Raw genomic sequence first — 10,834 nt, 5'->3', positions numbered from 1 at the left:
AGTTTTTTATTTATTTAGTACAATGATGCATTTAATTTCTTGTGATATGCAATATTTGTCATCTGTATGGCTCATTTAAGCTATGTTATTAAATCTGCGTTACAGATTACAAACTCTACAATGTATTAGCAGAGAAACTATAGAAAGTAGTTATTCTGAGGGGGGGGAAGGCAGCATTTGCAGTTCCACAGAGGACGCAGATCACTTCGGCACGGCTAATTAGGCTATCCTATGGAGCTATGTCAAATGGGAGGAACACGTGGAAACAGTGGGTAGGGACAGTGAATTGACGCTTTAGAGTTATTCTTATGTCCTCGTGAAAAAGGAAGCATGAAGGCCAATTTTCAACGAATGGAGATGCACTTTTCGGATAGTCTGTGGAGCCAAGGGAAAGTGAAAGGGAGACGCGCAGGGAACTTAAGCGGACTTCTCTGGAAAAAAGGTGACGGTTTTCTCGCAAAATCTGGTTGGGTAAATCTAGAGAATCGATACTCGAGGAAGACTGCACAAAATACTGCATTCCCTGCGCATACCGTATTTCATGTAAGAATCATACAGAAGGACTAGGCGTATTGCGTTACAGTAGAGACTGTGGTAAGTGAGCAGTGGGACGCAGTGGGCAATTGATTATGTAAAATCTATGACAGTCAGGATGCCATCATAGTTTTGCATATGTAGCCTACACTCTCTGAGCATTGAGAAGATTGTGAAAACGAAATGACTCAATGACGTTGGAGTATTGAAACTGCATTGCGTTTTATTATGTTCTTCTGCAAATGTGTGTACTAAGAATTTGTACTTCCTCATTTTGTAGAAACCAAATATTGAGATAATAAGCAGTTATTATGGCTATTGTCTCTGCATATCATATGAAATACAGAATTATAACTTCTTGAGTAACTTCTTTAGTATTCAAAGAACTGTGACTGACGCCCGAACAACAGGGAACTGACATGTATAGAGACTAGAAAATAGTGCATTGATAATGGCTAGGCACTAGCTGAAATCTGGATTTGCCAAACAAAATCTACAAAAAAGGACGACTGATTGCTGCGCTCTATAATTTGTAAATAATATCACAGTCGCAAGAGAGCACCAACTTTCCTAATGGAAGGTAACCTGACTTCTTTATGTGAGTGTTTAATTTTGTCGATTTGGTTTGTCTCAGAGTGAGCGATTTTTTCTGGGGCACAGTGAACATGTATGCAGAAAACAAAAATGGTTCGCTACAGAGAGAGAAAAACCTTTTAGATCTAACACCTGATGAAGAAATGATGAAGGCTGTGAATAGTTCAGTGCAAGATGGTATAAAAGTTCTGACACCAGCAAAACAACACAACATATGTAGACAGACTCATGAAAGGTTAGTTATCTTCGCAATATGATGGTAAAAAAAATGCAGTAGTTGGAAATGCACCAGAAAATACAGATAAAGGTACCAACAGGGCTGACATAACAAACACCAAGAACACAAGCATCATTCCAGTTGTAAGTCTGCCTGCAACCAGCTACTGTTCAAAAAGTTGAAGACCCTAGACAGCACTGAAGGAAATTCGATCGCTTCCAATAGCAACCAAATGTAGGCGTGGAAGCTCAGTGCCGATGAAAAAGAGGAAGGACGCGAATTATTATTGATACCTCAGACAAGGAGGAGCTCCTAGCATGGGAAAATGGAAATAAAAACAATTGTCCAAACTCTCGAAATCAAACAACCAACAAGCCCATTCTTAAAAGTTCCAGAAGGCAACTTCAGCTAGAGAGCAGCTCTTGAAGGTTCTATTATTGTTCGGATGAGTGACAGTGATGATAATTTGAGTTTTCACGACGAAAAAGAATTTAAAATGATAGGTGAGCTAGAAGATAACGACTATGTTATTGTGAAATTGGCAACCAAAAATAAAGAAATACCATTTCGTAGTGCATATCAGTTCGTTTAATAAAAATGAAAGTACTCCAGTTGTGACTTATCTGGAGAAGTCATGTAAGTGGGACAGACATTTTTTCGCTTGCTGCTGATTCAGAAGCACGAGAAATTAACTCCACTGATGTTACTATAGACTACCAAATCCTTTCACAGTTGGCGACACAAAATGAACTGTAGCAATGTTTGTATTTCCTATTGACATGGATACTTACAATGACCAGTGACTTTATTATGTGCGATTTCAATGTATCATTTAATGTTTAGTACGAAAAATAATGTTTTCAATCTGTCTGTGGATTTTTCTTACTGTTACCTACCGTGCCCTACGCCGATGCTCAAAGCGCCCCACGACGGGGGTAGAGTGGGCATTTTCTCATCACTTTGCTGTCAGCTATTCAGTTTAACATGTAAATTAATACAGGTACTAGAGCGGGCGCTACGAAATTAGACACCTTAGGTCACACCCGCTGGCTGCAGTCCATAGGCGCTAAGGATTTTGATTTGTCCGCCTCAAAAGTTTGATGCCACAATTTCACTTGCCAGTGCAGTCGGCCAGAGACTGCGTGTTTCCGTCCGATACCATGTGTCCACGCGTAGTTTCAGTCTTCCGTGAACGATGCATTGACTTATTTTTGGTAACGAGCGAAATGCAGAAGCAAGGGCCTGCGCAGAGGACGAAAAGACATTCGAAAACAAACTAAAATTGTCGCAGCGAATGTACTGAAGTATTTTACTAATCTGGTAACACTGAAGAAACCACGAATAGTATAAATTTTGTTTGTGTTCATAAAATGACAACGAAACCTTGTAGTATTTCAGGATCGACTGTATTCCATATTAATAGTGCTGTAATGTCGGCAGAATTTCTATATATATGTCTTTTTAGGCCTCAAGAGAGGGATATAAATGTAAATGGAAATCTACTGAAGTTGGCGGTTTCGAAAGTAAGTTCGTGCGTATAACTGTGCTTAGATACCTCGGCTGATGAGGGTTTCCGACGCCAAGAAAAATCTCGGTGAAAAACTCTCTTTTCTCTGTCTTCTCTGATGACTTAGTTTTTGATTCAGAAAGTCTAATGGTGGACGAAAAATTTTCATGGAACGCAGAGACATTGCAGCTGCAAGAACGAAGCTTTGTGAAACTTCTTGGCAGATTAAAACTGTGTGCCGGACCGCGACTCGAACTCGCGACCTTTGCCTTTCGCGGGCACGTGCTCTACCATCTTTTTCATCTCATTTTGTTCTATATTGTTCGTTGAATTTTTTCGGGGCGGATGTCCGATGACACGCACTCAGGTTCTTCGTTGATCCATTCACTCAGTTTTTTTATTACAGAGGGTAGCTAATCCTCATTATCTGAGCTACCCCAGCACGACTCACGACCCGTCCCCAATTCTGCCAGCATCTCGTCTCCTACCTTCCAAACTTCTGCGAACCTTGCAGAACTAGCACTCCTGGAAGAAAGGATAGTGCGGAGATATGGCTTAACCACAGCATGAGGGATGTTTCCAGAATGAGCGCACACTCCGCTACAGAGTTAAAATCTTATTCACGAAGCGCTGTGTACAAGGCAGCAGTCTTGTAATATACTTCAATTAAACTTGGCTGTCACAAAACCATATGCACACATGTGTTTTGCTCTTCTTCAACGAAAGTAGTGGCCTGAAAGCACTTACAGTTACTTTTGTATAGTGTATATCGGCTATCTGGGTGATGGTTGCTATATCAAAGGATCAGTAAGAGTTGCAAATAAAATTTTTTCCTGAGATAGGGAAAATTCTCGGTCATGCTAAGGCGAGCCGATAGAACAAAAATCCTCTGGGTGGCTTGCAAGTACCTTCTTGCTGTGACGCGCTTAGTCTCTCGCAAATAAAATGCATTCATAGGTGACACGATACGATAATGATGTCTCACAGGTTATCAAAGTTAATTTTATAGTTTTTTTAACAACTTTCTGTCTGGAAGTTTCTACAAGCTAGAACAAACGCACATTCATCAGCGACAAAATTTTTCGTTACACAGGCGGAACAATAATTTTATGTTTTCACGATAAAATGTGTATCACACGAATCTTTAGATTTTATCAACAGGATCAAGCAAAAAATTGTTTTTCTTCAAAATTACTTGTATTTTTATTTATTTTTGTTTCTCTAGCAGCTGGCAAGAATTTTCTTTTAAAAAGTACTGCATCATATTCTAGATTAAAAATAGACATGTTTAATATTTTTTCGGAATTTTTAATGACATTTGAAATTATCAATAACTGGCAATGTTGTAAGATGGTGAGATGACCTGAGGTGTCTGTTTTCGTGACGGTCGCTATAGATGGGATAGACTTCCTGCATGGCATGAAACAATCCACAAATATTATCAAATTTCATCGAAAAATATCCTTAAGCAAAAAATGTGCCCACTGTGCCCCAGTTTCCCTAGCATTATTCCCTACCTCCATACGCGAATGAAATAAAAAAGAAAGTCGCTGATACTGTTACGAATTACTCCCGCCCGTTGGCTTTATTTGGTTGGTTTCCATTTCCAAATCTTGTACTGCCTGTTTCTCTAGTGCTGTTCGAGGGAACGTACAATGCTTCAGGCTGGTATAGGTAGTAAAACTAGAAAACGAAAGGAAAATTTATTTTTCGACGTAGTCCCCTCTTAGGTCAACCCCGTTCGCAACATTTCTCTAAGAAGGGGAAAATCTTTAAAACAGACACTTGTGGCTCCTGTAATCTCTTAAAAGGACACAAAACGTATAATACGTACAGATTCTGTGTGGATGTGGCAATATGTGAAAGTATGGCGATATCAAAATTCAATGATTAGGATGAATATTCTAACACTTTATGGTTGCCAACTTTTCACTGGGAAAATAAGGGATCGGGAAAGGAGCCTACAAAATAAGTATTTCCAATAGGATTCTCTCTTAGAAAGAGGAGTAGGAACACATGATGTGCATGCATGTTTTCTTTTACAATATGGCTTGTATTTATTAATAGTCTTTGCTTCTTTTTGTAAAGATTCATTCGATTTTAAGTATGTAAAGCATTATATACAGCTACAAGTAAAATTCACTGCTACTTGCAGCTCTGCTTTCATGAGCTTGTTGCACAATTCGGTCTACTTACGGTTCGTTAGGGAAAAAATGCTTTTTGCCTCAGCATTTGATCTAGGAATAATTCTCAATACAAACTCAGTTACTTTTAGCAAATTTGGAACCTCAATATTTTTTGCTCTCAAGATACAGGAAACATTAAGCCGCCTTCTGTTTGCATTTCCTTGCATGCACAGCCCTTGATTCAAAATATCTTCTTCATTACAATGTTCATCGTACAAACAATCTTCAACTACATCATCTAACTGAAATGAATCAATTACTACTTGAAAATGCTTAAAGTTTAGCTTTGACCATAGGCAAAGCGTCATCCAAAGTTGTACTGCCAATGGCAAATGATCTTCAGATTTCAAATTCTTGACTAAATAGGTTTTCAATAAGAATTAAAATCATGTAAGATTATCTTGAAGGCGTTTTCTGAAACAATTAACTTATTAAAAACTTTATTTGCTCCACTACCAAAATACTTCATACTTTGCTCAGTTTTACTAATCAGAGTCTTGGCTGCATCAAAAGTTTCTATTATATTAACATCAGAGCGTTCTAAAAAGTCAGAATATTCTGAAACAACTGCACCAATATAGGAAAAACGTTGAATAAATATCCGAGGTTAACTGTCTTTCAGTGTCGTCAGAATCATTTGAAAATAACTTCAGAGCATTGGGACAACCGTCACTACTTCTGATGTGACTTTTAATGGGTTCCCAATTTGTAATGATTCTAACAACTTCTCATCTTAAAGAAAGCCATCTAGCTGAAAAATGTAGGAGAATTTCACTTCACTCTACGTCTACAAATTCAAAAAAGGACTTTAAAACTTTCCTTCGATTTGCAGAAACGGATAAGTTACCATACAGTTTCAGGAACTGTTTACTTGTTCACCACAGGGATAGAGATAATAGGGAAAACCGCGTGTCAGGCGAAATAAATTGTTTTAACAACCATTGCAAAAGTTAGAAAAATACGGAATGAATTCGAAATGATACGGGACACGGGATTTGACTATAAAAATAGCCAAGGTACGGGATTTCCCGGGTAATACGGGGTAGTTGGCAACCCCTACAACAATTAATACTTGAAGAGGCAAAAATGATGGATGCCACATTTTTGTCGTAAATGAGTCAGGAATGGCAATGCATAGCTGAAGATATTACCGTAGATTGCATATACAGCGTTATACGGCAAGAACGCTGCAAGTCGTTGTGTAGCAATGATCTGAAAATTACCTGTGAATGGAAACATGCTAGCTGTCAAATGTGGCGTTGGGGAAAATGATGATTGTCATTCCCGCATGATTCCGAACCTGTTTCTTTTATTCTGTCTTCCTAGCAAACTCTGTTGGCAACCCTGCTTTTATTGTTCTCTGTCTTTTGTTTTCATTATTATTATTATTATTATTATTCTGTTGATGTTGTTTATTTGCAAGATGATGATATGGAAAGTGTGGAAGATGACGTTCAAAATGTATAAGTCTTCTAAGAAGGGAAAAAGCTACAGCAGAATGTTCGAGGTAATGAAGACACAGCATTCTACATCTACAAACTCAAAAAAGGACTTTAAAACTTCCCTTCACTTTGCAGAAACGGATGTCACCATAAATCTCACGAGGCCGGCCCAAACCGTTAAGTGTAAGGGGTTAAAATGCTTTGAAACTATGACTGCTGAACAGAGATCACAAATTCTTGAAAAATTTAATGAAATGAGAAGTTATGATGAGCAGAATTCCTATGTATTTGGACTGTTGTCTATAAACCCAGTGAAACAGCGTAGACCTAGACAAGATCCGGGCCACGCAAGGTTCCATAGCAACGCGTATTCTTATAAAGTGCGTGTCAGATGCTCAAAACATGACCGAGATATGTTAAAGCCTTTATTGCTATTCATGACAACACGTCGTGAAGAGTACGGATTTTGCAAATATGCTAGGGACAGCACCGAAAGTTATGCATGGGAAATACGATCATTTACATAACAGAAAATGTCCTGAAGTGTTTGAAGCAGTTAAACGGCACATTCCGTCTTTCAGATATAGGCCAAGTCATTAAAGCAAGAGAGTAAGTAAAAAACTGTACCTCCCTGCGGACTTGGATGTTAGAAAAATGCATGAGATGTACAAAGAGAAGAGCTCCCTGACGTATATTATCAGCATTACAGAAATGTGTCGGTTCACAGTTCAATACAAAATTTGGTTTTCCTAGTTGCGATACCTGCAGCATTTGTGATAAATTTCGAGAAGAATGCAAGTCATTACCCAGAGACTGAAGACCCTACAAATGAAGAAGCGCTACTGAAACTTCAAAGAGAACAAATGCTGCTACACACGGAATATGTTGTATACAAGACGAAAGCAGAAACATTCCACAGAATTAAGAAAGGCGCAAAAATTAGGAGTATGAAAGAGAAAGATTATGAAGGTATGGTCATGAATTTTCAAGAAAATCTCAATATGCCAAACATTTCCATCAATGAGATGTTTTACAGACGCCAATTATCTCTGTATTTATTTAGTATTCATGTCCTCTCTAATAGTGACTCTGTTTTCTACTTTGTGATGAGACCATTGGATGGAAAGAATCTAACGAAGTGCATCCATGTTGCCCCACTTTCTGTTCACAAAGCTGGAACCAGATGTTAAGCATCTGGACTTATTCTGTCATGCATGCAGTGTGCAGAATAAAAATTATACTGTTATCTGATTCTTACATTATGTTGTCAACAACACAAGAAGACTGAAAGTTTCCCCGTAGAGGTCACTCCTATACGGAGTGTGATCGTATTATGTCCTTCATAAACAATAAGAGACATGCTGAAATTCCTGACCATTGGCTGAGTCATTTTTGTGCAGCTAGGGTGAAACCTTCTCCTTTTGATGTCAATGGAGTAGATCAAGCACTTCACATAATTTGGAACCGTTTTTTATCACCTCTGTACGGGATGAAGTGTCGTTTTGGCTTTCAGCCAGTGAAGGAGCTTTTGTTACAACAAGAAATGGGACCCCTTCTTCAGTTCCGAAGGTCTTGCAGTGATGCATAGGAGGGTTCATCAGCAAATCAACCTGTCTGTGGGCTCTTCTCCCCATGAAGCCGAGAATACAGATAGTGAACTAAATTCTGAAGAATTCTTCTTTCTGGGTTATTTGTATAAAGGTAAGATGCTTACTTTCATTTCACGCTCTTAAAATAAAACAAAATATCAGGCATTGTGGCTTTAATATCAATCTTCCATTACAAGAAATCAATTTGTGCAGTTATGAAGAAAATAATTTCCTTTATGCTCTGTTGCCGATCTCGCCCCACTCTCACTTGAAAAGTTTAGGGACCTCCAACACTTGATGCAGCTTTGCGGCACAGCAACAAGGGATTTCTATATTAAACTCCTTCTATGAGACAAAAAGGCAAAAAGCAAATGTCAGAAAAAGCATATTATTCGGTTGAGCAATGAGAACTGAAGATATCGCCCTAAATGTAATATTTCAGTGTAACGTATCTGACATTCATTGTGTACTAACAAGTGAAAATTGACCGTAATGACCATAATATTAAAATAAAAATTGTGAGATGCATTAACAGTAGGAGACAATAAAGCACTCTAACCACTGGTGCACATAGCTTCACACTATATACCCAAGCTTCGATCACAAAGCGTTTCAAACTTCTGCTGAAAAACTGATTCCATAATTTTTCCCGTTACTTCTTCACTTCTTTCTTCAGTTTTCCCACTGATCACTTCGGTTGCGAATGCATTTGTCCAATGTAAGATGATTTTTTCTTTCTGAATCTAGGCATCGTCCCACGTGAGTGTTTCCAGTAAATCAAAGCCTGCTGATCGCATTACCCAGCCTACTAGTGCGCACGTGCACTCGTTTCGCTTCACAAACCCACGCGTTTTTGCTCCTTGTTTTTGTATGACACGATTGGTTCCAGTTGTCACTCGCCTTGTAGTTAAATCATTCTTATCGTCGAGTGGACAAGCCTGACATTTCGTAAAGATCTGAATAGAAGATACTGTCAAAATACTATTTGGTGAATACTTTCCCGTACTACCATATGACCTGCATAATGTTTGAGATTTTGGCTCAAAAATGGTTCAAATGGCTCTGAGCACTATGCGACTCAACTGCTGAGGTCATCAGTCGCCTAGAACTTAGAACTAATTAAACCTAACTAACCTAAGGACATCACACACATCCATGCCCGAGGCAGGATTCGAACCTGCGACCGTAGCGGTCACGCGGTTCCAGACTGAAGCGCCTTTAACCGCACGGCCACACCGGCCGGCTTTGAGATTTTAACTGGTACATTCGGGACAAGGCAATTTTTATAGGAAGGCATAAGTTTCAATGAAATGATAATAGAGAGAGCTTCGTGATAGAGTAAGATGAACTAAGGAAAGCTATTCTGAAATGTCTTAGAAAGAATGTTAGACCGAAGGATAAAAATTTGGTAAAAGAAACAGTTGAAAACTAGAGTCGATGAAAGAAACAAAACAAAAATTAATTGAATGGGCATCAAATTTCATCAATGATGGCAACGCCCAATACCATAACCAGAACCAGAGAGCAAATGATGCAAACAGCTTAAAAATTCTTTATATGTCTGTTCCATTCAAGAGAATGATAAATAACTGAGAGTCAATAAAAGAATTACGGTAGGGAAGTTGTGCCATATGGTGTACCAATAGGGGGCTGTATAGAACCATTCAAGATCTTAAGGGAGGAAAGACGTTTGGGGCCCATAGGAGGTGGTGTTTCAATAGTACTGATTATAGCTAAGAGGAAAAGTAATGCACAAGGAACTTTTAAAAATGTGTATGTAGAATGTCGGATATCTATGTCCTATTTAACTGCTCTGCTAAGTACATATTCCAGTAGAGCTTGTCAATAATTTGATTCAAGTCACCCTGCCTCATTACACTGCCCAGAGGAAAGGAGGAACGTAGTGTTTACGGTGTGACACGGGTATCGGTAAGGGCAACACAACAACCACACACAGAGTGAATTTTTAACCTTTCGTTTTTCTCAACAAATGGAACAGAAACCATTGACGTAGCACGGATAGAGATAACAAAAAAGCAGCATTTCACACACAGAAAACCTAATTTCATCAAACCTTTTTTACACAGATTGAATTTTTAACCCTTCGTTCTCCTCAATAAATGGAACAGAAACCATTGACATTGCACGGATAGACAAAACAAAAAAACCAGCATTTAACGCAGAGAGACCGAATTGAACACACACTAATTATTTACTATCGCCCAGCAGGTGGAATCGAACCACTCTGACGTTAGTCAGCTACAGGTTTGAAGCCTGCACACCGGACCACCGGAGCTCAGCTGGGCGAACTGTGGCGGTATAGCGTCGTATTTAAAGGAAATCTAAGAATACAAAGTTGGTGCGAGAACTTCCATAATTTTCGTATTTATTTTATAGAATTTCTCATAAAAGAAGTTTATTTTCCCTTTACGAAAATTCATGCAGTTCTTCGCTCGAAATAAGCATGTAAAACTAAACACTTATCAGTTGTATCACTGCGCCCCGTTGCCACCCCAGCCGCGCAAGCTCCCAAGCGCGCCGCCTACAGCAAAGCGTTGACGGCAAGGCGCGCGACTTGCCCTGACTATAACTCGTTGATTACATGCAATGATTGATCACATGTTTAGTGAGAAAGGAACTGTAGCACTACATAACTGTACTGGGGCTTGAATATTAGGGTATGTGCAACCTAATCTACTCCTGTACAAAATGGAAAACGATTTTTTTTTTACACCACTAGGTAGTTCATCTAATATTTCACGATG

General features: G+C 38.9%; 1 non-coding gene across 1 annotated transcript; it reads right to left on the bottom strand.

Moving 5' to 3' along the window:
• Positions 1 to 10,288: 10,288 nt before the first annotated feature.
• Positions 10,289 to 10,375, bottom strand: Trnastop-uca. Its single transcript has one exon. It is a non-coding gene; the product is annotated as a tRNA-Sec (tRNA).
• Between the last annotated feature and the right edge of the window lie 459 nt (positions 10,376 to 10,834).

The sequence above is a fragment of the Schistocerca americana genome, chromosome 2 (genome assembly GCF_021461395.2).
Source record: "Schistocerca americana isolate TAMUIC-IGC-003095 chromosome 2, iqSchAmer2.1, whole genome shotgun sequence".
Classification (NCBI taxonomy): domain Eukaryota; kingdom Metazoa; phylum Arthropoda; class Insecta; order Orthoptera; family Acrididae; genus Schistocerca; species Schistocerca americana.
This window is presented reverse-complemented; position numbering and strand designations above follow the sequence as displayed.